Source organism: Lutzomyia longipalpis, chromosome 1 (assembly GCF_024334085.1).
Source record: "Lutzomyia longipalpis isolate SR_M1_2022 chromosome 1, ASM2433408v1".
NCBI classification, from domain to species: Eukaryota; Metazoa; Arthropoda; class Insecta; order Diptera; family Psychodidae; genus Lutzomyia; species Lutzomyia longipalpis.
In genome coordinates this window covers 827,501-854,783 of record NC_074707.1, presented here as the reverse complement: position 1 = coordinate 854,783, position 27,283 = coordinate 827,501, and the positions used below count along the sequence as shown (strand labels likewise).

At 34.0% G+C, this 27,283-nt stretch overlaps 2 protein-coding genes across 2 annotated transcripts in view; one reads left to right on the top strand and one right to left on the bottom strand.

Annotated features, from left to right (window-relative positions):
* The window catches only part of LOC129786374 (translation initiation factor IF-2-like), a 93,471-nt gene that overhangs the window by 37,790 nt on the left and 28,398 nt on the right, over nucleotides 1-27,283 (bottom strand). The window lies entirely within an intron of this gene.
* Nucleotides 2,284-27,283, top strand: part of LOC129786366 (TWiK family of potassium channels protein 18) — an 89,532-nt gene continuing 64,532 nt past the window's right edge. Inside the window, exon 1 of the mRNA XM_055821337.1 lies at nucleotides 2,284-3,592. The gene's annotated coding sequence lies outside the window, so the exon portion shown is untranslated. The remainder of the gene's footprint in view (nucleotides 3,593-27,283) is intronic.

Sequence of the window (27,283 nt, the reverse complement as noted above, 5' to 3'; positions counted from 1 at the left end):
TATGTTGTCCATATACACACACCTCTTTTAGAATTTTACAACACCCACCACCGAGCAATCTCTCTCCAAGTGATTATGGCGAAAGTCATCTTTAGATGCACAGATAGAGGGAAAATTAACTTTACGTTATTATGCTAATGCACTTTTCTTTGTGGCTTCTATTGACATGGCGTGTCGTATCTTGTGAGTGTTGCAGCCATCCTACTGTTATATGTACATTCCACATAAATCTGGATGTCCTCTATGTACTCATGGGGGTGGGGATTTGCACACTCTGGTGGTGTGTTCTGAAGAAAATATGAAAATGAGAACTGAGCGCCCGGAATAACCCTGGACTTGAAGATGCTTCATGTTGATATAGCGGAAAATCCTTGAAGATTTTATGTGTGTGGATGTGTCCCATCAAAATATTTACAATTACACGACTGAGTGTATGAGGGGTGATGGGAAAAAAAGTTTTTTATGTCCCACCAAACACAAAGTCTCTCACTCTTCTATGTCTCTCTGTGGGTCTACCTTCTATACTATACATTACGTACTATATACATATATATGGGATGGAAACAATGTAAATTAAATTTAAATATTTAATGGATCCTACATGTTTTCTCTGTTTTGCCCTATGCACTGTGAGTGAAGACCAACATGAAATAGCTAAGGCCTTTTCTTCCGCTCTTGTCGCCTTGTGAGACTTTACCAAATATTCACCACCCTCATCCTGTTTGGTGTGTCCTGAAGGGTTTGAACTTTGTGGCATGAGATGTGTGTTTTTAAGGATACACACACACACATGTTATGTCCCTTTCTGACTGATGATGAGATTGCAGACGTCAGCAACATCAAATTTCACCAACAATATTCACCCATATATACCGTATTTCATGTGGGTATAGGGATCTTTCACTTTCTTGTCTCCGCAAAATTATCCGGGTGTTTTTTTTTTCCACCCCACTTCGACCCTATATACATTTCTCTCTAAACAGTTTCACCTCCTTCCGCATACGCTTGGGCTGGCGAAAGTACCAGCCACAAGAGGAAAATTAATAGACCGTGTATAGACGAGTTTTTGATGACTTCGAAAATTGTTTCACAATTTTTTCACCTCCCATTGAACCTTCGTGACGAAAAGCTCCATTGAACTTTTCCTTCGATGTGACGTAAATTCTCCTATACAGATCACTGCTGCTAGCAAAAAAATGCTACATATGTATGTACGAAATATTATGGTAAGAGTATAGGTACCTACTTTTATATGCCTATATAGAGGTTGGTAGAGTAACTTTTCATTCTGATTAAAGAACTTGAGACTCCAATCAAGTTATATATAATAAATTACCATGCTTTTAGTTTAAGAAGAAATAACAAGTATAATTTTAGCTAATCAACTGTTTTTGAACTAATAATTAGGTAGTTATTTAATGAAGTTCATCTTTAATTAAGAAAACTTTAATTATTATGAGTATAATAATAAATTTTGGGGAAAAATCGAATTTCACCACTAAATTGGTGCTGCAATCAATTTTCTCCCGTGAACAGCATGAACTAATTCGGTAGTATGGGTAGTATATAGTAGCAAAATAATTTTTTAAAGAGTAATTGAGAGAATTCACACGAAAACAACAAGTCTCTGTAAATATTGAGAACAGATTGATGAGGTTTTATGCTGAGATACCTTTTTAAATATATATGTGGTGCATGTGGAACAATTGTATATAGTGTGGCTGAAGGGAAACCTCACAAAATTACTGCATGGGTGCGATGAAGTGAATTTAATCCGGCAAATGATTAAAAACTCACAGCATCTCCCATCTTTTTCACCCATCATTCACATCTATGAGTTTTGGGTGTTTGCGAGAGATTTTCCATTATGTACAACACATCTACAACCGTTGAAAGCTCTTTGCAAGAAAATAGGAGAGCGGCTGTGGTGAGAAGAGAGCGAGAGAGAGAGAGAGAGAGAGCTTTGCGGAGATGAACATCATATATCAAGTAACATTGGCAAAATTGCTAAATTTCTCCCATGAGCGAGTCTCAACATTTCTATGTATGTCGTCATGCGCTGTGGGTGCGCCCCACCCGAACTTTCACCCCTGCCGGGTTGCCGCCACTTCGGCTGTGTCAACCCCAATATTCTCGGCGGGGTAAGCAATCCCCCCCTATATATAGATATCCATTTACACACTGCTCTACACCAACACAGGCAACGTGCAAAAGTACTCCGTGAGAGACAAAACCGTGTGACGAAGGGAAAGTTGGGAATTTTCACTCAGTTCATCGCGAGACTCCTCCATGGTTTAATCGGGCCATTTCTCTAAACGGAAAAGTCACACATAAGTTTCTCACATCGCACAAAATACCGTACTGTGTGTTTGACTTACTTGTTCCCCAAAAAAATAAAAGAAAAATACTCTCAACCCCCAAAAGCTCTCTCCTTTTCCATAAGCTTTGTGTGTGAGTGGAAATGGATTGCAGAGCCGTAAATCGCAATTCGATATAGAAAAAAAACTCCCGAAAACACCCCTAAAAATCTCACCAGCCTCCGAGAAAGAAAGAAAAAAATAGTGGTGCTGGGGGTGAGAGAGCAGCACTCAACCACCGTTGAATCAATTGATTGAACATTGTAGGAAAATCTCATCAATTTCCGGATTTCATTCCAAAAGGGGGATTGACTGTGTGTAGTATTGACGGGGGGAAAATTGCCAAAAGAGCATCCCCCTAAATCTCCTTCTGCAAGACATTCACAACAATTGTTCTCAGTGGATTTCTTACAACACCCCATCATACCAACGGTGTGTGTGTGTTATTTAGGTGAAAAGAATTTCGTGGGGGGATGCTTGTGAATAAAATATTATTCACATGATCCTGACACTTGCGTCGAATGAGTGATGGATGGCAAGTGCGGAGATGACACACATTTCAAAAATCAACTGTACGATAAATAAATCTTCCCTAGAGTAAAACTCTGCCGGCTGATGCTTTTATTTCTTCCACCATCATCACCGCCATACCCTTTGCACCCCCGCAGTCTGTGTCACATCGAGATATCAAGTTTTTCCACCAAGTGAACCTCAAGTGGTGAATGAATTTTCCATATCGGTGAGCTGTGAAAGGGGGAGTAAAAAAAAGGTGGTATAGGAGTTTGAGGTGCAAACCACATTTAAAAATTTGGTTGGTGTAAAAAAAAACCCCGGGGGGTGGTGCAATAAGAGGCAATTAAATATACATAAATAGCTACATAGAGAGAGTGATAATGTGGTTGATGATTTATGCAAACGCATTTCGTGCGTTGAAATAAAATTCGGTGATTTGTGGACGTGTCATCAATGAGTAACATCATAATTAAAACATAAATTATATTCACATTCTTCTACATAATAATAATAATAACTCTAATAATAGCGATAGAAAACACTATAATATATATGGCTATACTATCCCCAATTCAGTAATGACACAAATATTCGATTGAATTAATTGGTGAATACAAACACATGCGTCCCATTATTGGATAACACTCCCACACTCTACGACGAAGAAGAAAAGAGCAGCACAAAATCACTATAAGGAATAACCTCCTCAACCGAGATACACGGTAAGTCGAAAAGGAAAAGCATTATTGGTAGATGTCGATTTGTATCTCGTTATAATATAATTTACGACATTGACTGTTCCATTCTGTGTGCAAATTATACATTTTGATAGGATTCGAAGGAGCCCCCACAAGGATAGAGACTGCGGGGGAAGGGAGGGGGGTGGAATAGAACAAATACTGGAATTTTTCTAAGAATAAATTGCGATGAAACATAAAAGATAAATAATTTGCACACACCCGTGCACAATTGAATTATAACGAGACTGTGGGGGCGCCTGGTGGGCCGGAAAGCTCCGAGCAAAGACATTTGCTTCCCATCATGTACAACACGTGGAAAAGCCGGAGAAAAGACACACATAATGAAATTTATTGCTTCCAAATTTATTGAGTGTTTCACCTGGGGTTACTTTCGGGGGTAATTCTCTCCCCTAAAATATCTCCTTGCTATATAGCATTGAAGGGAATGAAGAAGAAGAAAAACATACTATTTTGAGCTTTTGAATCTCTTTCTTTTATTCACGTTAGCTGCGCTGATATAACGATGGCTTTTGTTAACCACGAGCAAAACATCTTTAGAATAAGTTTCAAATGTTTCGAAAACATCTCGAAAATCGGCATTTTTTTCCCTTTCTTTAATGTTGTGCAACTTTTTCTTAAAGAGATTTGAGAGCTTTTAAAAATTCGTGCAATTTCTCTAATTATTTGTTTATAAATTTTCTTAAAGGTTTCCATTCTTTTCATTTATCTACAGACTAAATGCTTAGGGGAACGTGGCCCAATTCGGACATGTTAAGGCCTTTTTAAATCCGCTAATTACTTAAAACCTGATAAAACTTTAAATGTATAGAAAGTTATGGGAGTTAAAAGAGCATTAAATGGGCTTTAAAATGGAAAAAAATTAAGAATATTGTTTTTTATTTTATACCATTTTTTCTCATTCTCTGCGGAGCTTTGGTGAAGGCCCGAATTAGGCAACGTCCCCCTAAATATTTGTGCTTCAGATAATTTAAAAAAAAAATATGTTTCAGCATACAATGTAGCGTTCAATCAGCATCAAGGTCTATTGAATTGCAATTTTTCATCTGTCTGTTAAATGTGATTCTATTTCCAGACGTGGTAGTGTCAATTATTTAAAAAAAAAAGAAAATTCGAGACAATTTTCCCGCTGGCACGTGCCTTCACAGCAAATACACTAGCGCGTCCATAATCCTGACACTTTTATTAAAATCTCACAGTCTCCTAATATTCAATATTCTGCACCCACATCTGCTACCTCGAGCATGAATACGTACAGAAAAAAAAGAGAAAATCATTTCTTGTACATTATTTTCCGTTATCTGACTTTGGTTTGTTATTTAAAGTCTCGAAGAAGGATTTTAAAGAAAATAAGAAAATGGAAACCATACACAGTCGCTGTATTTTCTCTTATTCATTATTTATGTGTTGTTATTGCAGATTCTGATTCGTCTTGTCTCTCACCTCTCCTTCGATTAATTATGGTTTGCGGTGTGTTTACATAATGCTCCATGTGCAAATACATAAGGAGTGTGTTATGCTACAAACGTGTGCGTGTTTGTGTACATAGATTGAGACCGGGGAGGGATTGAAAAAGGTGCCCTTCCCCCTGCCTGTCCTGCCTCCCCGACGGTATGGAGCAGATGCTAAAGAAACCACCCAATCTTTCTTTGTTCCGTTTTGAATTTCATTTTTGGGGGTTATTTCCTCCTCATCTCCACCTACTACTATGGGTACTCAGGCAACACTGTTACACAAAAATGTATGTTCCGGTTTTTCTTTCTTTGTTTATTTCTTTATTCCATTTTTATTGGATATTTGTTTGCTTGATTTTGCCCCATTTTAGCACCCAACAACATAGTTGTGAGTTAGACTGGGTGCTATAGAAGGAAATATGTATGACTTTTGGTTTCCGTGTGGAATGGGATTTTTTTTGGGGGGTTACCGACGGTGGACAAGAGGGGAAGGTGGTGCAGCAGGAGGGGATAAAGTACTTTATTCTTGATGCTGTGGACATCCATAATATACATTCTTACTGCGTGGCTTTTGTGATTTCTTATGTACTTTTGCCGTCTTATGCCATTACCAGTCTCTGTGTGCGGGGGTTTGTGTGTATCCAATTCCAACCCAAAGCGCAAAAGTCCAATCCCATGCGAATGGGTGCGAAGAGATAACGAGAGAAGGAAAAGTTTTATCGGTTTTGTTCCAATGATGAAATTAATTAGGAATTGATTTTCCTGTTATATAATTTGGATACTATGTTGTAACTCTTTGTACCAATTTGTATTTTGATTCCAAATAAAATTAATTTTACAAGATTCACCAAAACTTTCCTAAACTTTGATACTTTTACACACAATTGTGCCAAGGTAATGCCCACTCAAACTAACTTTCTTTTTTGCTGACTAAATGGTAGAATTTAATTAAATTATTTAAATGAAATAAATTGAGTTCAATGCAAAAATAACATTCTTTTAATTAATTGGTGAAATCAATCCTTTTTTTAAATTTTAAATTTAAATAATAATATTGGTAGATTTATGTGTATACAACATGCATCACAACAAGCTTTATAGCTGACCACAGAAGGTAGAACTTGAATTTAAATAAAATTGATTGAAATGATTGAAGTGTATAAAAATAATTTGTGTTTTTAATAATTATTATTCAATAAAATTTTTGCAACTAAAGTAAATAGTAAAAAACTCATTACTTTTTTTTCTTTCTTTATAAAGGGTTGAATGGGAAAATATTATATAACACCTTACACTTTTCCCTCTTTATATAATGGAAGAAATTGTATTTTATCCGTGTTAGAAGAAAACTGACTGAAAAGGTAAAAGAAAGAATTCTTTTGTGCATAATCTTATTTTTCAATATTCATATTTTCTCCACTAAGGTGTAAGGAAAAAACTGAACGAAAGAGTGAACGTGCTTCAGTCTAAAATCCACATTTTTCAAATAAAAAAAATTAGTTGGAAAATTGAACAAGACAAAATAGGGAAATGGGAAAAGAAGTAGGATTTGCTACAGAACTTCATGAACAAGGGAAAATGTAAAGTTTTATCATCAAGCTCATAAAAGTTGAAATGTTTTTTTTTTTTATAAAATGCATTTTTTAATAGAAAAGTATTAATTGGAAATACAATACCACATTTTTCCCAACTAAAGAACTTTTTCCACGAAGTGTGCGTACTCTTTGTGTTGACAAATTGCCCATTATAAAAAATTTGATTGTACTACCTATACAGAAAATATGTGAATAACAAAGTTTATATGCAGTGAAATTTTCACTAGAATTTTTTTTAATGAAAGCTGCGTTTTAATTTAATTTAAAAGGATCGATAAATTTTCAGATTGGAGAATTTCACAAAAATCTGCTAAAATCGAAATGGCTTTTTCGAAATTGAATATTATATATTATTTTATATACACACAATCTAAAGCAATTCAATTATGCCATATAAATGGAATTAATTTAGATTAGGATTTGTTGGGAATACTTGGCATTAATTCATAATTATGTTCATAGCTCCAGGGTGGCTGGTAGTGGTAGAGAAATAAACAAAGTTATATTTAGGAGAGCAATAATTAATACCTACTAAAATAATAAATAAATATATAAAAGTTTAGAGCTTAAAGCTTAAACAGCTCAAACCCAGCCATATATAAATTTATTTGAATGAGAAAATTATTGCCCCTTTGAATTTGCTGATCAAATAAATCTAATATATTCATGATCCTCAAACATTCAGATTTTGGGATGCATTTAGGACAACAATAAAACATTTTTATTGATATAGAAACATCTGCAATTTCCATTTTAAGACACTTCATCGATGGTGGAAATCACAAACTTTATTTTCAGTCTTCAAATTTCTTTTGCCAATAAATTCAAAACGTTTTATTGTGGGAATGTGGATACGAAGCTAAGCGAAGTATTTTATGGTAAATCTTTCAAGTGTGTATTGGAGGTACATGGCAGGTGAATAAAAGCTAGCAAGACATCAATTTCGCATTATTTCGACAACCATATGTATGTAAATCCATTTCCTTTCACCATGCCAAACAGTGTGCATCATGAGCAAAAGATAGCTTCATGATAAAATCCCTCTTCACCGCTCTTTTCCCGCATGTCATGGAGGAATTTGATAAAAGTGAGATGAGGAGGAAATGAGAATAAAACTATTCGTGTATCACGTTTATGCATTTTTGCGACATTTTCCGGTGTACCAGTCGTTTGACGTCTATCTATCCTTATTTCGCTCTATTGAGCATTTTACTCTCTCACAGTGCATTGAGTGCAGACGATTGACTCCATTTACCATCATGCTATGATTGGCTAAAATAGATAATATTATAAAGATTATACGTTTGAAGTATTTACTACTCTGCGGAATACATATAGTATTATGTTTGGCGATGAACATAGAAATATGAGAATACATAACCCATATATGTAGAGCTCTATGTAATCATATGTGATTTTAATGAACATTTGAACCGCAATGTAGGTAGCAAGGGTATGCTAATCGTCAAATATTTAAAACCAAATGAACTGTTAGTGTTGTTTAGTACATAATTATTTGATGTTGTACAACAAACAGTAGATTAATGACTACCAATTTGAAATGCATAAACAAGACACTAATCGTACTATATACAATACCTTACGGCATATTCTGTTATCCTCAATAGCTAACACTGATTAATTTATAGGTATAGAGTTATTCCTTAAGTTATTTTTAATCAATTTTCTTGAAAACAGTCATAACAATTTATTTATTTTTTTAATCCTCTGTAGTTCTCAGTGAAATTAAAAGGATAAAATTGAAGTAATCATAAAAGATAAAAAATTGTGCTATAACTTTTGCACTATAAATGATTAGATAAAGTTTGCAAAATTGCAATTTTATGTCCTCGATATTCTTTCAATTGGCTCAATATCTATTAAATATCACATAAATCGTAGGTTTAATGACAATTTTATCACAAGATGTTTTTAACTGTTCAATATTGATGTTAATGTATTAAAATACATATAGCATGAAATATTCAGAAAATATTCGACCTTATTTTCAAAGATTTTATGATCCTTTTAAAGTTTAAAAGTATTTCAATATGTGTGCTGTGCAATGTAATTAAAAAAAAGCATTTTATTCTGGTTAGTGAAATAAAAAAAGCGATTGTATAGGGGAGACCGGGGTTAAAAAAGTCACTTAAGGGTTTTGAAAAACCTCAAAATATAATATTTCCCAAATAGATAAAGCGAAATGAATTGCTCATTTCTTTAGGAAATTTACTGCCCTACAACTCTTTCTCAGATAATTTGTTCTATCTAGCTAGGAAATATGATATTTTTGGCTTTTTCCAAACCCTTAAGTGACTTTATTAGCCCCGCCCTCCCCTATATAGAAATAAATGAAGGATATCCTTTATAAAGTCGGGTTTTTTATGAATGATATTTTTCCTATATAATTTTACATGCATATATAGTTGACCATAAATAATGAGGAAATGGTCGCTAAATGTAGGGTCGAGTGATGTTTAAAAAGGCAGTAATTGGCTATTAAACACATTTTATGGTGTGGAGGGTGGACAAATGAATTAATAATAACGCGATTCACAAAATGAGACGAGCATGAAATAATTGTTCACTGTTCTCTGCGTGGTACAAAATCAAAATGGGTCAAACATTTCGTACATTATACCACAAATCATTCAAAATATAATGTGTGTGTGTGGGGTAAATATGTATAAATATGACCCGATATTTTTCTTGAGAAACTACCCAATTTATTTGATATCCCTCTGAAGGCATAGACGTTGAACATTTTTCCATTCTAATCATATCGAAAGTTTCATTTTCCTCGACCATCGAGCACCACCCATGGCTATATTTTTCATCCATTCAACTCAGAATGGAACTAATAAAGTGGATAATGTATAAGCCAAAATGGGGAATTTCAAATATCTTCTGTTATTGGAGAGATCATTTGGAGTTTTCTCTTTTCAAAAGTTGTGCTTCTAATATCATTAAAGAAATTAATTAAAGTTTCAAATGCAATCAATAAATTTGAGCAGAAAGTTTGCATAAACTTTACATGAATTAATTGAGTGTGAAAGAGCCATCTCCTTGTATATGATCCATTAAAAAGGAAAAGTCCTTCTACATAATTTACCGTATAGAACACTAAACTTTCATTGAGAATGTCTTTTCGTTTTTTTTTACAAAAAGAAAAATTGTAGTAGCGCGCAGCATATTCAAGTATTCGCGACTAAAGAATTTTGCAAAAGCGCCACCCTTTTTTTTATTTCTATAAAACTTTCTTCGTGTTTTTCTTTACTCTGCATAATTTTTTTTCCACACAGGATGAGTTTATGTGTGATCTCTGTTGAAATCCTAAAGACGCTTACGAAGAAAACTGATAAAGTATTATCGAGTTTATAATACTTCAGCACTTTGTCGGGTACTGTGCCTCATGAAGTTGTGGGCGGTGGGAAAAAAAACGAGCAAAAGGTTTGCTATTTGCCCATTTTTCTGAGACTTCGCATAGCTATATGCAAATACTTATAACTAAATGGAACCCTTTAATAAATTTCTCCTTTTTTCCCCCCTATCTCCATTCTAGCTTTGAAGAAGTTTCCTATGTGCTGGAAGAAGAAAAAGAATTTTCCGTTTCAAAAGTTGATGCAATTAAAAAAAAATGAGAATAAAATGTTCAGAGTCGACTAATTAAAATCGTGCAAATGATCATCATAAAAAGATACGGCAAATTAGTGGGAGTTATGGTTGGTGGAACGTAAAATGCGTAGACTCTTTAGCATGCAAGAAAGCCAAATATGTAATGGAAAGTGTTTTATTTCGCTCATCATAGACATACTCTCGCATCACCCTCAAGTGCGCACTCCTCATTCATTGAGTCACCATTCAAGATGAATTCTTTTAATTCTTCAGAAAGTCTCTGAATTGCGGGAAAGTACGAGTAAATGAGAAGACACACAGAGAGCGTGGGAGGAAGGAAATTATGTCGATTTCCCTCTATATATGTATGAAAATATCTCTTGATGATGATGATTTTCAGAATACGAACGTCACCATTGTGTGACTTCCATTTTGGAAGTATACAACAAAACTTCTTTTAGCCACGATTATCGAGTTATACTCAGAAGCATATAGTTTGCTCTCAATTTAAGGATTGTGTGTGCGCCTCTCAATCTGCGAATTCTGTGGGGAATGTTCTGTTTCTGAAAAGAAAGGTGATTCCCAGAAATCTTCTCAACTTTTACGCGAGAGAAGAAAGTAATTCCAAACTTTTAATTGTTTTTAATTTTCTATTCTCTCACAAATTATCACCATAATCACCATTACAATATAAATTGAATGTCTTTTGTCGTGAGTATTAAATTAAATTATAATCCAGCCGCCATTACACTTCAGGAAGTGCGGAAGACATTAAGAAGAAAATACAAATTTTGATAATTATCTTATAGCATTAATACTATATCTCTTTAGACATACATATACCTGTGTCAATGTTGCAAAAAATTTACCTCTGAACATCCCCTTATATGCGATTTTCATACATAGACCTCGCACGTTGTGGTTCGAGGAAGGAAAATATTATGCAGAAAATTTATGAGGATGCTCTTAACCCCCCTTGCAAAATACTTTAATGTAAGGGATGGTCACGTTATTTTGGAAACTCGGGGACTTTCAAGAGCGATTTTCAAGCCAATTTTTAAACCAAAATTTTGAAATCTGCTTGCACTCTTGTTAAATGGCCAAATACTGATAAGAATTCAGTATTTTTGATTTAGAAAATAAATTTTTGTGCTCAAAAAAATCATTTGAAATTCTCACATTTTGGCCATTTTGTTCCTGTAGAGTTTCCAAAATAACGTGACCATCCCTTACCGCCGACCTCTGTTTGCGCTTCCGTGGCTCGCTTGGATGTGTCCTTTATCAGGTGTCTCTCTCTTCGACGGTCCTTGTGACTGCTCCTCTCTTGCTCTCTCCCCTTTTCTGTTTTTGCGTTTGTTTTTGCTCCTCTTTTGCCGTTCCCTGGTGGCTCGGCTTTGCTTCCTGACCTTACGTCAGGAATGCTTTCTTTTCCCTTTTCTTTCTATCCGTGACCCTGGGCGAACTCCTTCTGAACCCAGGACCAGCACCATACATTCCTTTACTGGAATTTTGCTGGCCCTTACTTTTTCCATTTCAGCTCTGCCGAGAAGCTCTCATTCATCTTTAAATTGTGGGGAAAAAACTTTTGCATTGTATAATTTCAAGTGTCTTCTTTTGTATGTAAATTTGTAAATTAATTGTAAATATGATTTCTCTGGCATATACAACCAATGATCCGAGTTTTCTGCCGTTTTCTCGGTGAGGTTGGTAATGAAGTCGTCGGCAGACGCAGAAAATGGAAAAAGAAATAAAATTATCTTATCTTATCTATCTTATCTTAAGCATTTGGGGAGGAAAATTCAGCGAAAGAGGAAAAAGTGTAACACATCCAATGGAAAAGAGAAAAAGAATTCAAGAGTATTTTGCATTTTCGTGGATGGATGAAGAGCTCAAAACTTTTAAGCTGATAAAATAACACAAAATGCTACGTGGAAAAGAGCCTTCGCGCACAATGTTGATTTTGCGGAATATCTTCAGTGAGAATGTAATGCAAATGTAGGAACAATAAAAAAGGCAAAAGATACTTACTACAGTAGTAGTAGTAATAAAATATGGATATATTATTGAAAAATAAAAGTTTTTTATCCGTTTAATCTTTAATTTTTTTCATAAAGAATTTTCTATATAATATTCTATAACTATTAAACATAATTGGAAAAAAAATATTAATTTTTGTGCAAAATAAATTAATTTTGAACAAATTTGGGGCTTTAGAAGAAGTTTAATACGCGAGAATTACTCTATAATAACTTGAGCGAGAGTTTATAAATTCTCAAACATAAAGAATATACAAAACTAAAATTGAGTTGAATGAACAAAAAACGAAAGGGTTGGACTTTAAATACTTTGTGGTGTTCTCTCGTACAAAAGTCAAAGTTGAAACCCCTTTCCCACTTAACCCCCGCATGCGGCGTAGTGTTTAAATTAACAGCTTAGAAGTCAGAGGGGGACATAAAAATCCCCAACAATCTTCTCGGGGGTGCACCCATGGGGATTGTAGGCAAAAAAGAAAAGTAAGAAGAAAAGAGAGCGTTTGGAGTAAAATGCACAAAATCTACTAACAAATTCATAAAAATTATCCCGTACAGAGGCATCTCCAGAGCAAAGTTTTATCCTTGCGCCGTGCAGAAGAGATGAACTTTTTCCCTCACAGTCTTCCGTAATTTCTATGTTGTACATATTTTATGTGAGCGAAGGTGGCATCCTCCCGTGTTTTTTCTTCTTCTTTGCCCACCATCTAGGGTGCAAACACCAAAGTTGTGTGTAAAAATTCACACAGCCATTTGTCGACATACTCTACTGCTTCCGCCTCGTCTCTCATGCCTTTTTCCTCCCACAGTGCCAAACTGATAAAAAGCAAACCAGCCGGTTGAATACCCAGAAGCTATATCGTCTTGAGAAAAAAAAGTGGCGAAGAAACTTTTTTTTCAACACCATTCACCATTTAACATTTATCATATAAATTTCTCATCAAAGATGGTAATAAGAGTACCAAGGAAAACTTTGTGGTTCAGTGTTATAAATAAATTGAGGTTATTGCTATTGAATTCTTTTTTTATTAATTCTTTTCTCTGATATGCGGTATAAAATGGAAAATTCTGATGTTTTTTTTGTTCGCTGTGATTCTTTTATTATTCCATAAAACCAATTTCCATTGAGTTGAATGTTTTTGTCCAATCGTTTAAACAAAGGCGGATTTATTTCAATTGAAAATATTGCAATAGGTGTTTGAATTCACCACAAATTTGAGAAAATTCTTTGTACATATGTATATAGGTAGGTAAAGCCGATTACATAACTTTGCTATATATTTCAATGTTCTATTTTTAGTTTGCAAATTGAAGAGAATTTGAATAAGAAATTTCCTTTACGTGAACATCGACTTTAACAATCTAACTATTCGCTTATTTTAATAAAATCAGTAGAGGATTTAATTAGAATTAATAATTAGGGTAGGTCCTTAGGAATATTCTTAGTGGCACAATACATGCAAAATATGAGGAAAAAATGAACAAATTCCCTAAATTAACTTGAATATCGTTGGAAAATGCGATGATGCCATGAGGATGTGTCGTAATTTATCCTTTCTACTGCTTTGCACAAACCGCAGGGAAATTAATGTAAAACTTCTACAAAGTTGCAAACTCTTGGGGTGTCGTCTCGTTTTGGGTTATATGGAACTTGGCTAACCATCCATATCTTTTACAATTATTGTCGTCATTCTTCTCGCCATAGTTCATTAATTTTACCGTTTATTAAGTTACCTGCCTTGGAGTGGCTTCAGGATATGACACCATTCATTCTTTGGAGGATTTGTTTACTGGAAGAATATGTGGGTGGTATGTGTGTGTGTTCCCCTTTGTCCTTAATGTTTCTGTGGCAAACACGTAACTCCTTGTGGTAAGATGTCTCAGGGGATAATTTAAATTTTTAATAACAATAAAAACATCCTCTCCCCTTTGACTAAGACCTCCGCCTCCCCCCCCCCCCACCTCCCGTTAATGGGGTTAGACGGAAGGAGAATGTAAATTTGGATGAGAAAAAAAGGAGTAAAACTTTTTTTTTGTCAATGAAGTCTCTCTCTGGGGAAAATGAAATGGGAAAAACTCTGAAAATTTTCACCAGAGCAACACCATTACTTCTTTGGAGAGTTAATAAAATGTTTGAGAGTGAAATTTCCACTTGATTTATTATCCATCTTTCCAGAATTGAACCATTCTAATTTTGAACTTGGGCTCATGAGATGACAAATATAAAAAAAAAAGTTAGACTCCCGGGACACCAGCTGTGACCCAATGATTACAAACAATGCGGAAGAACGAATCTTGAAAATTCGCAGTATAAGAGGATTTCCGTCGCTGCTCAATTATGGAATTTCAAACACGCTTTAGCATGTACTGTACATTATGTCTTCTCTTAAATACAACAGAAACTCCAATGAAGTCGCTCTGTGACTTGATTTTGTTTTCTTTCTGTTTTCTTAAATATGTACAATGAAGCCACTCCAACATCTGATCTAAATTAACTCTAAAATTTTTCTGAAAATGTCTGAAGACTATATAGAGGAAACCCGATAGTATGACGAAACATTAGAACAAGCATTACCTACAAATTTAAAGCTACCAAGAACAATAACCTTAGTCAGAAATAGCAGGGTTGAATACAAAAGGAAGCTTGATATATCATGAAAAAAAAAAGAAAAAATTTTAATAGAATAAATTTTTATATTACTTTTCCTACCCCTATATGTATGTACCATGGACAACTTTTTCATTGTTGAAATATTTTCCAAGTTTTATATACTTAGTTAGACGGTGCGAGTAATATGTACCTATAATACAAACTCAACTCTCAATGACAAGAAAAGTCTTCCAAGGAGGAATTTTGTGAATTCACAGTTATGAAGGAAGTTGTAGTTCTCTTTTTTCCTTCCTTCCTCGTTTATTTTATCTCAAGATAAAGTTCTAATAAAAAGCATGGAAGAAAGAAAGAAAAAAAAGATACATTCAGTTATTATTATATTGCCAAAAGGAGAGAATTATTAAGTTCATTCTGAAGAGAATTCTTTCATATAAAATCAAAGAATTATTTTTTTTCTATTTTCCTAGGCGATCAATTTGCAATAATGTTGTCCATTATTGAAAACAACGTAGAATTTTTATTGAAAAAAAAAAAATTAACCATTTTTTATGCAAAAGTTTTGAGGAGATTTACACGATGAAAGATAAAACCAAACACACAAGATTGATGAAAGATTTAATGTGAAGAACTGACATGGATGTGAGTGCATAAAGAAAATTATTTGCATAGCATAATTCATGTTATTTATTGCAATAGCAGCTGCGCCAAAAAGCTCCGGAAATGTATAAAAGTACTACCACTCAATACACGCGTTCATTTCTCGCGTTGTGACAATTTTATATCGTTTCGCATATGGCTGCCGCCATTCTGTGATAATATACTATACATATGTATGTATATACAGAGATTGCAAAGAATACTGGGTGTAGTACATCTATAGCTATACATGGTAGTACTAGTAGAAAACTAAAATAACTATTAGATGCACATGTCGAATGATGTTGCTTGGCAATCGACAAACATCGTTTTCATTTTTTTTCACGTAGGTAGTATACCTTATGCAGACAATTTAATGTACATTTTTCACTATCTACATAGTCACTTGATGCTCAAGTAAATTGGCATAAAATACAAAAGTTATGAGAATTTTTTATTTGATATTTTTTTGTATTTAAAGAAATTCTTAATGAATTATTTTAGATTCCTTAAATACAAGAGAAGCATAAGGATTTTATTTAATCAAGGAGAAGATCTCGTATAAAAAATGCAAGAGAAGACTTAAGTAGCAATATAAATGATTTTATTAAAATTTCAATTAATTTTCAATGATCTTGTCTTGAGAGCTCCTCACAAATTATTTTGCAATTTAGTTTTTATTTGTGAAAATGTTTCTTTCTTATAAAAAAAAACAAACACTTATCGTTAGACATGCTTATGTATGCATATGATGTACATGTACATTGACTTAATATTCATTTATTCAACACTTGTTGGAGACTTTGGGCACATCCGTTCCCAAAATCGAATTACGAGAAACATGAACTAAGATGAGACACGGAAGACACCATAATCTTGGACTATTAAGACACGCATGAAATTTAAAGATGCTCTCCATTTTAGAGTCCTAACTACATAAGATGGATTCATTCCGTTGGAATGGGGCTGGGATTTTAACACCAAATGTTACTCCACCATTTAATCGTGCCGGGGTATTATACGTGTGGCCTGCGGACGAAAGCGCCCCCCCACGCCTCGCAGTTGGGAAATGGATGAGCGATTTCCATCACTTTTCTAATAAGTTTAACGTTCTTGGCGAGCAGATGCTTCTAATGGACGTCGATCCATATCCATTTTCCCCACTAACTAGACACCACCACATTCTCTCTTGAGCGGAATTCTGTGATTTTGGCAGGGCCACCCGAATGAAGCCAATGCGCCGGAAATTTATCGCCGCAGGACATTACTGCTAATGGATATTTCCTTCTTCTTCTTTTCAACATACCACACCACCGACCCACAGGCACCAAATTCGATAAACTAATCCAAGAGAAAATCATTTTTAAAAGTTTCCATTTAGAAAACTTTTCTTCACTCTCCTTGTAACCCCAGCACCACCACAGCAAAATCATGCTTCGAAAGCACTTTCGGATTTCCCAATAACAATACTTTTTACAAAAAAAAAAATCCATTGTTTTCTATATATCTAATATAATATGTATACATGAATCTTCTAGGTATAGGTATAGAATTTATAATAGTTTTATAGGAAATTTTATTAATTATAAGCACGTTTCAAAAGTTTAAACTTGAATACCTCCAAAGTACTCAAAAAAAAAGGAAAAGAAAGAAAGATGTCGCCAATGTTGATGGTTATTGGAAAAGAAGAAAATAATTATATTTTATCGGTCTAGTCAATTGAGACAAGAAAAAAAATCTTTGGGAATATGGTTATGCGAAGGAAGCATAAAATGAACATTTTGTGAGACTTACGATATGGAAATTTATATACAATTCCGATTACTAAGTGCCAAAGAGAGCCTGGTGTGGGTGGGTTAGGCGGAAACATACGGGTATCGTGGGGCAAGAGCTGGAGGGGTGGGGGCGCTGTGAGTGAATAAAATGTGGCTGGTGCAAAAGGATCCCAAAGCGAATGTGAAGACGATGAGCAACGTGATGCTGGGAAATCGATTTCCCCTCATCTCGCTCCCAATCCCCACAAGTATATGTAATGTCTGGGCCTACTATATCTGAGTGATAATACGAGTGTGGTGGTTGGGTACCATGTGGGTGGTGTCTCTATAATATATATAAAAATATACATTCCAGACAAATCGGTCACAATTTATGCATTGTACCCAGACCCTCGGTGACATTTTCTTTCTGCCCTTATCAATTTATATGTATATACGGGGTACTCTTTTCTTATAACCCAAAAGAATAATATTCACTCGTTTTTTGCCTCCAGTTCTCCCCCTCCCTATTCATCCCCAAACCAAAAATATGGACTTTTTATTCACATAAATTTGACCATTTCAGATGAGCCCCCTCGAGTTGGGAAGTCAAAGAAAAAAAAATCACAAAATATTATAATTTTTTTTCTTGAGAGAACGATCTCTTCCCCTCGTGCTGACAGAGTGAAAAAGAAAATATATACACGTATGAAGTTGTGAAAGAGCTGTAAAAGTAAAAAATTGGTTCACCACTGTAGCACACATATGGGGAAATTGCAGAAATTGTCACAACACACACAAAATACGAGGAATACACACCGAAAAAAAAATGAAAAACATTTTTTATCCTCTTCAAACACCATTCACATAAAATGTTCCACATATGAGTAATGTGAATATTAAAATAATTTTTCATGGAATGACATGTGAAAAGATAGAAAGATATTCTCCCGAATATTAATACTTTATATGTACGTTGAAATGGTAAATAAGAGTGGACGATTGATGAAAATGCTTTTCCACATGCATTAACAGAAAATTTAGTATTAAACAGGGTGTCAATATCATAATTTTAATACTTTTAAAAATGATTCGTCGTGCATTTTGATTGCTCGTTTCAAAAAGGCGCAAAAGTAACGTTGTGAAAATTCAATTAAGGGTCAAAATAATTGCAAAGTAAAATTTTGCTGTAAAGCTCCACTATGCAGTAGTACATGCAATGCAAATTGTCAGTCAATTCAAAAGCTTCCATTTACATAACACAGCATGAACACCGAATAATATTTCAGTGTGTGAATAATTTGTATGGATTTTATGGATTGTTAATGTTGAAACTTTATATTATGCAACATAAAGAGGATTTTGAAGGTACATGCTACGTGCATATATATAGTTTAGAGAAGTGGAAATATCAAACTAAAACTTAATTTCCATTTAAATTTTAATCAAATGAAAACATTATGGGATTAGACATATTGACAAGTTTCTGAATTAACTTCATAATTAAATTGCAGCAGTATTTTGCAAGATATAAATCTTCACGTTTGAATTTATGTTGTAAAATATTCCAGTAAAAAAATCAAATAATATTTACAGAGAAGCCCCCAACTCATGGTTAGGGTCAAAAGTTTAAAGTTTATCCAATGCATCATTATGATTGGCAAGGGATAATAAATTTGAATTAATATTCGGCTATGTACAATGTAAAACATTAATGTATTGCTTATATTTCTCTTACCACTAAAGAGAAAATTATGTACGTTACATTAAAGCATAGATATATAGGTACGTAATAGGGTAGTAATATTTTCTCAGATCATCGTCATTTTACGTACAGCACATGTGTATGTACTACATGTTTGTATTAACGAATTTTAGCTTTCCATTTATGTTGCTCACAGTGTAGGTACACTAAAATGGAGCCAAATTTGGTTCATCATCGTGATTAAGCCGATTTAAACAAACACGCTCTCAGAAATGAGATCTAAGGGATCTAAGGGATTAAAACCGAATTAAAGCATTCACCCTATGGCAAGAAATTAAAAGAATGTTGCTTTAAAAATTTTCTTCTTTTTTTTGGAAAATAATTTTTGCACCGTTGCACAGCAAAGAGTTCAATATATTTTTTATCCTTTGATGCAAGATTAACTTTCGCTATATGAAGGAGAGGATGTCTATTAATTCTTCCCGAAGAAATTCGGTCTAATCAACTGGTGATGATCATAAATTTTACTGTGAAAATGACTCCACTGGGCTATTCTTCTTTTCCCCTAGCACCATTTGCGCCCATAAAATCGGATATGAGCCCACCCTAATTGCCACTTACTTTGATGAACATTACACATAGCAATGAATGGTTTGACTCTTATCACTGAATGTGGTAAAGATAAATTCCAAATGCGTATTTCAATTTGATAGGTTTGTAATCTGTTGTAGAATTTATCACATTATTCTCTTATGTACTTAAATACACCACATATAAGCATAAAGTATGTACAATGTGATTATGTAAACATTATACCATGAGAATTGTCATGCAGTACACAAAAGGGAGGTAACGCCCTTTAAAATTTCCCAAATTAAATTTTGGTGTAGAAAGATCCATTCCTGGGATCCATTAGAGAGCCTTTGAATTTGTTAGTAGGTACGTTAAGTAAATACGAAATTAGTAATGAAGCCTTAATGAAAGTTATCGTTGAAGTTCTTTTGTATAGGGCATCCCTATTGCTGCCTTACAATCAAATTACAAATAACTTGTAGGGTCGATCCTCCTCTAAACCAAAGAATTAGGTACACAGATATTGTAACTCGTAAAATTTCATACCTTTGAATTTTGTAATTTATGCACTAACTTTGAGAAGTTACCTACATGGCAAAGTAAATAGTAAGTATAATGATCAAAATTTAAATTTACATTTATTTACTATGAATTTTGCACCGCATTTCAACTTCATATTGAATAAGTTTCACAACAAATTTAATTTAATCTTTTCCCAACTGTCTTATATATGTCTGAAATTGCAATAAAACTTATTCAAGATGGGATAGTGATACCACACATAAGCTTTATATTTTATGTTGTAAATTAAAAGTTTGAGAAACAAAAATGTGACGTGGAATGATGAATGGAATTTTGAAATTAGATATACTGGGAGTTTTTGTGGATAATTTTTTTCTGATTTTTAAGAATTTTATTTTTAAATTTATATTTCAAATTTCTTGAAACTTGCAATTGACCAGAAATTGCCATAATTGCTGTACTGCAAGGACTGGCAAGTAAATATGCAGAAGAAGTTGATGCCAGGAATGAAGTTTTCAAAGTCGAGTGCACTTAATGAAATATAAATTCCATTTTCAAGTACCTCTTCGCAACTCACTGAACACACTTTCCCCGTATCGAAAGTGTAAATTTTAGAGAAGCAAAATTGTGAAGAAGCAGAGTATTCTCCACCAAAAGAGTACACTACACAATCTCCCTTGTACATATATTGTACCTTACCATTTCGCCTGTTGCCATAGGAAGACAATTTTATGTGAGATTTGTTTGCCATCTCGAAAAGTCATGTGTATAGCATATTAACAACTCATGAACATCCCTTCAGGGGGACCAAGGAGATTTCTTTCGGAAAACAATTTAATTATTCATTTCAGAGGATATAAACGTAAAATATTTTGGGGTTTCTTTTTTTTATATATATAATGTGAAGCATAAAATTTTATTACATATATTTAGTTATGGTATTTTACCTGGTGTATTTACTTTGAATACTAAAGGACTATTTCCAAGGAAGAAAATCCTTTTACACACACGCATAATAGAAACAATATTGAAATTCAAAATGTTAGGTAAATATGTACTTTGAGCTTTTCATGTGTGGAAAAAGTTATTGAATAAATTTCAATTTATCCTGTAGAACTTTAGTCATTGTTTATGTTGAGAAAGTTTCAAAATCTCTATAAAATAATCATTTTCACATGTAGATAAGGTACTTCTCTAATATTAGAATGCACCCAGAAGGTACTACATATGCCTGTTGGTTCTAAACTAAATAAATGATGAGCCAATAAAACACGCTGAACATCATACAATTTCCTATATGTTCCGATATGCAACCCATCTCTAAATTTTCAGAGACCCATTTATAGGATACTCCTGCAGTCCAGGATTCTATAATAATGATACATGACTAGAGTGTGAATGCGGATAGAGTGTTAAACTGCATTTACCTGACCTCAGGGGAAATATTACAGCAGGCAGAGGCAACATGGAGCTTTTACGATCTCCCACTTTCTTCCCCCATATATATATGTATATATATAGCACTTATTTCCTCTCGAGAAAATCATTATATTGGGTATAATGCTATAAAATTGGAAGATCAATGTGGTAAATTTATATAAAATTCACCAATCGTCTGCGCCAAATTGGCAATATATATCGCGTGGTGAAGTATATGTGTGTACCTACTACCAACATTGAACACACCCCATGTCATTTAGTACATTGAGTAATTATATTAAACAGTAATGAGATTGGTGGTGCCGCGAAGACTCGCGAATGCAATTTCCTGCTACAAAACTGTCATAACATTGCCTTTGAAATCATTAACACAGTGGCAAAACCATTACAGGATTGCCATTGCATTTCTATCTATACATGATTTCCGGATATAAGGAAATCGAATAGTCTGCACGATTGTGAATATTGGAGAGGAAACTTCCATTTCGGGGATTTTCGCGTTTAATCACATCGACAGCTCTTAATTCTTTTTAAAACATGTAGCTTAGTAGATTTCAAGTGAAACTAATTTAAATTTTACTAATAGAATCGTTTAACATGTTTTAATTATTTTTGTTATTTTTTTATCAATTAATTGATACCAATTAATTTTAAACAAATTTACTACATTTTATTAAAATAAATTGAATTGCAATATATATTTTTAGTAAACTATTATAAAAAAATCGATAGGTAATAAAAATATAGGGGAGAGCGGGGCAAAAAAAAGTCACTTAAGGGCTTTAGGAAAAAGCTCAAAATATCATATTTCCAAACTGATAAAGCGCAATGAATGCAGTTTTTCCGACGTTTTTCATCAATAATTTTAAGTCCGGGTTCTTCGTCGGAGTTGAAACTCCTTACCCAAAGAAACTCAGAATCTTCCCAGAGCTTTCGGCCCCGCTCGGAGCCTTCTTCAGCGGCTTTTCTTTAATAAAAGCGCCCCTCTCTATGCTAGCCACTGAAGAAGGCTCCGAGCGGGGCCGAAAGCTCTGGGAAGATTCTGAGTTTCTTTGGGTAAGGAGTTTCAATTGCCGACGAAAAACCCGGACTTAAAATTATTTATAAAGCGAAATGTTTAGCTCATTTCTTTATGACATTTTTAGTCCTACAACTCTTTCTAAGATCATTTTGTTCTATCTAGTTATTAGATATGATATTCTGAGCTTATTCCAAACCCCTCAAGTAACTTTTTTTGTTGTGGGAGTCAAAACGCGGGATCTGACCTTTAGAAAATACTCTTTTATTACTTCTGCGACGTTTCGGAGCTTTATTTCTCCTTCCTCAGGCCTGCAATTTTTTAACACTTTGAACTATTTTAAAAAATTAATATTGAAAAAATTCTAATGATTTTATATAAATTTATATAACTTTTTTTGCCCCGCTCTCCCCTAGGTAAATAAATAAATAAATAGTTCTCTGAAATTTACTTTTGATAAAATTAAAAATGAATTTAAATACTTGAAAAACTTTTCTAAACCCACAAACGATCATTGAAAAGCATATTTTAATGCTTCAAAAGGTATTTATTTGCTTTATGTATTTATTTTCAATTTCAACCTCATACCCAAGTGAAGTTTATGATTGATGTTCAATATCCAATTTATTCAAGTATATATGGTCCCTCCTGTGGGATAGTTCATTTTAATGCATTAACTACATAAACCTCAAACTACTGGAAAATTTATATGACTGAATATTAGGTGTAAAATAGTTTGACACCCTAAAATATGGGAATATTTCTGGTGAAGGCAATTACGAATCCTAATACCATGAATAAGGATACATAAAACCCAGAGAGAGATGAATGAAATTTATGCACACACAGAATTGATGAATTCGGATTAAGGTAGTATAATAAGGCCACTAAGATGACTTTTAAAGTGTACTCCAAAGTTTTCTTGCACCCCAACACCTTTGGGTTTACTTATACAGCTTGGATTAACTGCTGAAAGTCTGTTAATAGCAGCAAGTATCGCACCAATATAGGGTGGTAAAATTCACCCCCACCCCCTATACAAATTATTCAACACCATTATCGATTGGATTTTGAACGAGAAGGTTTTGCAATTTCGTGGTTGGTGAATCACGAGGGAGTTTATGTTCCAATAAGCAACAATAAGTGGATGGTGGGACATGAATTTCAAAAAGATTTTATAGAAGAATTCATTTGAATAGCATTAAATGATAGGAAAGTTTCCTTTTGACACAAAATAATCTCTAGTCATGCCTGAAGCAGCCCTTTGATCTCTCATTAATGCATCCAAGATGAAAATGTAATCTTCTCTAATCTCTACAATTTCTCTCTCTTTTTTTTCTTGTCTTAAAGTGTGATGGGAGCAAGGAAAAGAAACTCAAACTCAGAGAACAGGTTGCAGGATGTAGCATTTGGTCCTAGACTACTTCCTAAGCTTCCTAAAAGTGATTCAGAGAAAAACACTTTAAAGCTGAAGTGAATTTTTAGAGAAAAAAAAACTCCCAGGATCAAATATTGAACGACATTGTCGGGCAAATTGCCAATATATAGAATTTTATTATATAGCCTTTTCACAAATATTGAACCTCCTTTTGTGGGAAAACTATATAATGAGAGAAAGTTCAAATGTTGTTTGGTGTTTCTATCCCCACAGAACCAATCAGAAATTGTATTTTATATTGAGAGAAAAATTTTCTACTGTGCGCCTGTTAGAACAAGGCTTCTATGTATTTGATAATATCACGCAGAGTATCCAATAAAAATGTATATTTTCCTGGGAAATTGAAAATTTTGAATTCATATTGAAGAGTGTGGAACATCTGACTAACTCTATCTTTCTCAACAAGGAGAAGAACGCAAAGAATTTTCTTCATTTTAGATATTTTGTATTGTTTATTTTTTCCTCCATCAAGCTTTTATTCATAACTTCTTTAATTTTTTTTTATATTATAATAAATGCAATTAATTAAGTTTGACCTCCTCAAGCTTAGTTTGTTTGCTATAACCGAGGGCGATATGATGAGATTAATTTGTCGTATAGTGAATTAGAGCCAAAAGTTTCGTTATTTCGTTTTCGTAAACACAAACTATATACATAAATACATATGTACATATATTTCAGCATAATGAGACTTGGGGCTATTTTTCAGTACCTCATCTGCATGAATTTACAAGCGGGGGTGCTTTGTAGGTCACTTGGTGACGGATGATGAAAAATTTGTCAAATTTTCCGGTGTTGGGGCAGTTTTTTTTTTGAGATTTCAGAGGGTTTGGAAAGGAAAGTCGCTATATATTAAATATCACTTTTATGTATAACAAGGTTGTCCCTTTTCTCAGTTCGTGATTCTCATGCAAACAATAAATTTATGTTTTACATTATATACATATGTGAAATATAGCGTAGTACTTTATAGGGGTGTTACCACGTTCACATTGTCCATCCCCAACATGGAAATAACCCTCCTTTGACACTCTTTGGATACTTTTGTGCAATATTCTCACATCCTTCGCTCTAAATAACCATCAAAGGGCCATTCAATTGACAATGTGAGAGCACATTGTTTCTCATATGTACACGATTACGTGTCACATTTGTTGGGTATTTTATGTAACGGATTGTTCATCGTAAAATACACAGGCGACATACAATAAAGTTAAAATTCCATACAGGTGGGGCGTGGTGAAATAGTAGGTATAGGTATTTTTTTTCTCTCTCCAGTTCAGTTGTATTTAAACTCCCCCATTGTGCGTGGCTGGATGTCAATTTTAATCATCCACCCCCCATAGCCCCATGCTATAAGCCAGCAAAGCACCATACGGAAATGGGAAAATACACGACAGTGGATGTAGAAATAAATTCTAATAAAATGTGCAATAAATCACATGGAATTCATATGCATTTTTTATTGCGACGTTATTGCCTCTTTTTTTGCCTTCGCCGCGTCTTCACCCGAAATGCGTGATTTCTTACTTCCACCCAGGAGATGATGAGATTTTTATAACCCACACACTAATATTTTATCGGTATACTCTCATAATAATTCTCTCTTTGCCATTCAGAAAATGCGATGAATAAGAACATTATATATATGTGTGGCGTACAACCGCGGAAAATTTGTGGATTTTCCAAAATTCGTCATAGATTGAGCTTTTCATTTGACCAATTGCAAAAATTGAGAGCTTTGAGCTTTTTTGTGAACACAAAATTTTTTTTAATCAAAGTTTTTTATTACTGTAGCGCCCGACTCACTATCCAGCGAATATTAACCTGCTCATAGAGTGAATACCCTTAGATTGGCGGTAACTGCAACGGTTGCCCACCCCTTGGCGACGGTCTTCTGCCCTCCTCTTAAAAACCCTCAAATAGGCGAGAGAGAATACAAGAATCCTCAAGAGAATGTTGGAGAGCACTGAGAGAGTAATTATATGAGAGTAGTAGAGTGCTGATGAGTGTAGAGAGTTAGTTGTAGCTCAGCCTTGTGCGGGGATGGCTGTGCTTGTGAAGTGCTCTGTTAGATTAACGTGAGGCGAGGGTGGAGGTTACTAGGGGAGTTGAACAGAGCCCCCTTGTGGCGCCCCCCTATGCAGGGCGCCACATTACAAAACTAAAATCTAATTATTCTTCTTCTTAAAATTCATTTTAGAGATCCCTAAATTCAATTCCTTTTATTTATATTTTTTGCCTTTTTATTGCCTCTTCTATGACAATTTCAAGCAACATTTTGTGTACAATATTCGGAGCTTATGTGTGAATTATCCACTTTAGAAAATAAATTGGCTGAGCAAACGTCATGGATAATTTTTCACTGATGAAATGGGTATTATACGTAGAAGTATGAAGAAGATACAGAAGGATGATTATGAAAAATGGAAATGTGAGAGAAAAAAAATCTCACAAATATGACACTCCTTTCAAGAACGAAGTGAAATTTAGTACTTTTAAAGGGTGATAGCATTGTGGGATTTTTCCTCCATCTCTTCTCGCCTTGAAATAACATTTATGAAATGTATGACTTTGTATTATGACTTTGGCACTGATGGTTGAGAAAACACGATGGATAGCATGGAGAGAAAAAAAATTAAACATCCAACGAAAGGGAGATGAGATTTTCGTAAAGTTGAAAAAGTGGTGCGAAAATTTGTGTGCTACAAGCAAAATTTTTGGGGGATTGAAATCATCATTCAAAAGCCATAAAATTTCCTGTATGGCTTTTTTCCCACACTTCGCATCATGCTCGTGTGGTGGATCCATTGTGTGTGTGTGAGACTAAAGCTTAACAACTGAAAATGATTCAATTTGCGAGAAAAGTCTTTCCCTTTTATTTAATTCACTCACTTTTAATAAACTCACCCTCATCCCCCGTAAAATTTTTGTCCATAGACTCATTGAATTTCAAACGGAATACTATATGTATAATGATTGCCGCGAGTGTAATGCAAACAAGTTGTAAATTATTTCATTATGTTGTTTAAAACAAAATTAATTTATTCTGTGAGAACTTTTTTCCTCGCAAGAAACTTTTTTTTTGTTCTCTTTCATTTCTCCCCACAAATATGCTTTTCTGCCTTTTCATTTTTTTTCAATTGTTTGAATGGAGAATTGTCAATGTTTTCTAATGCTTTCTGTTAAATTAATTTTGATGGATATTATGCGCAATCTATGGAAAAAGTCCACAAAATATTAATACTACATATAAAGTCAGAA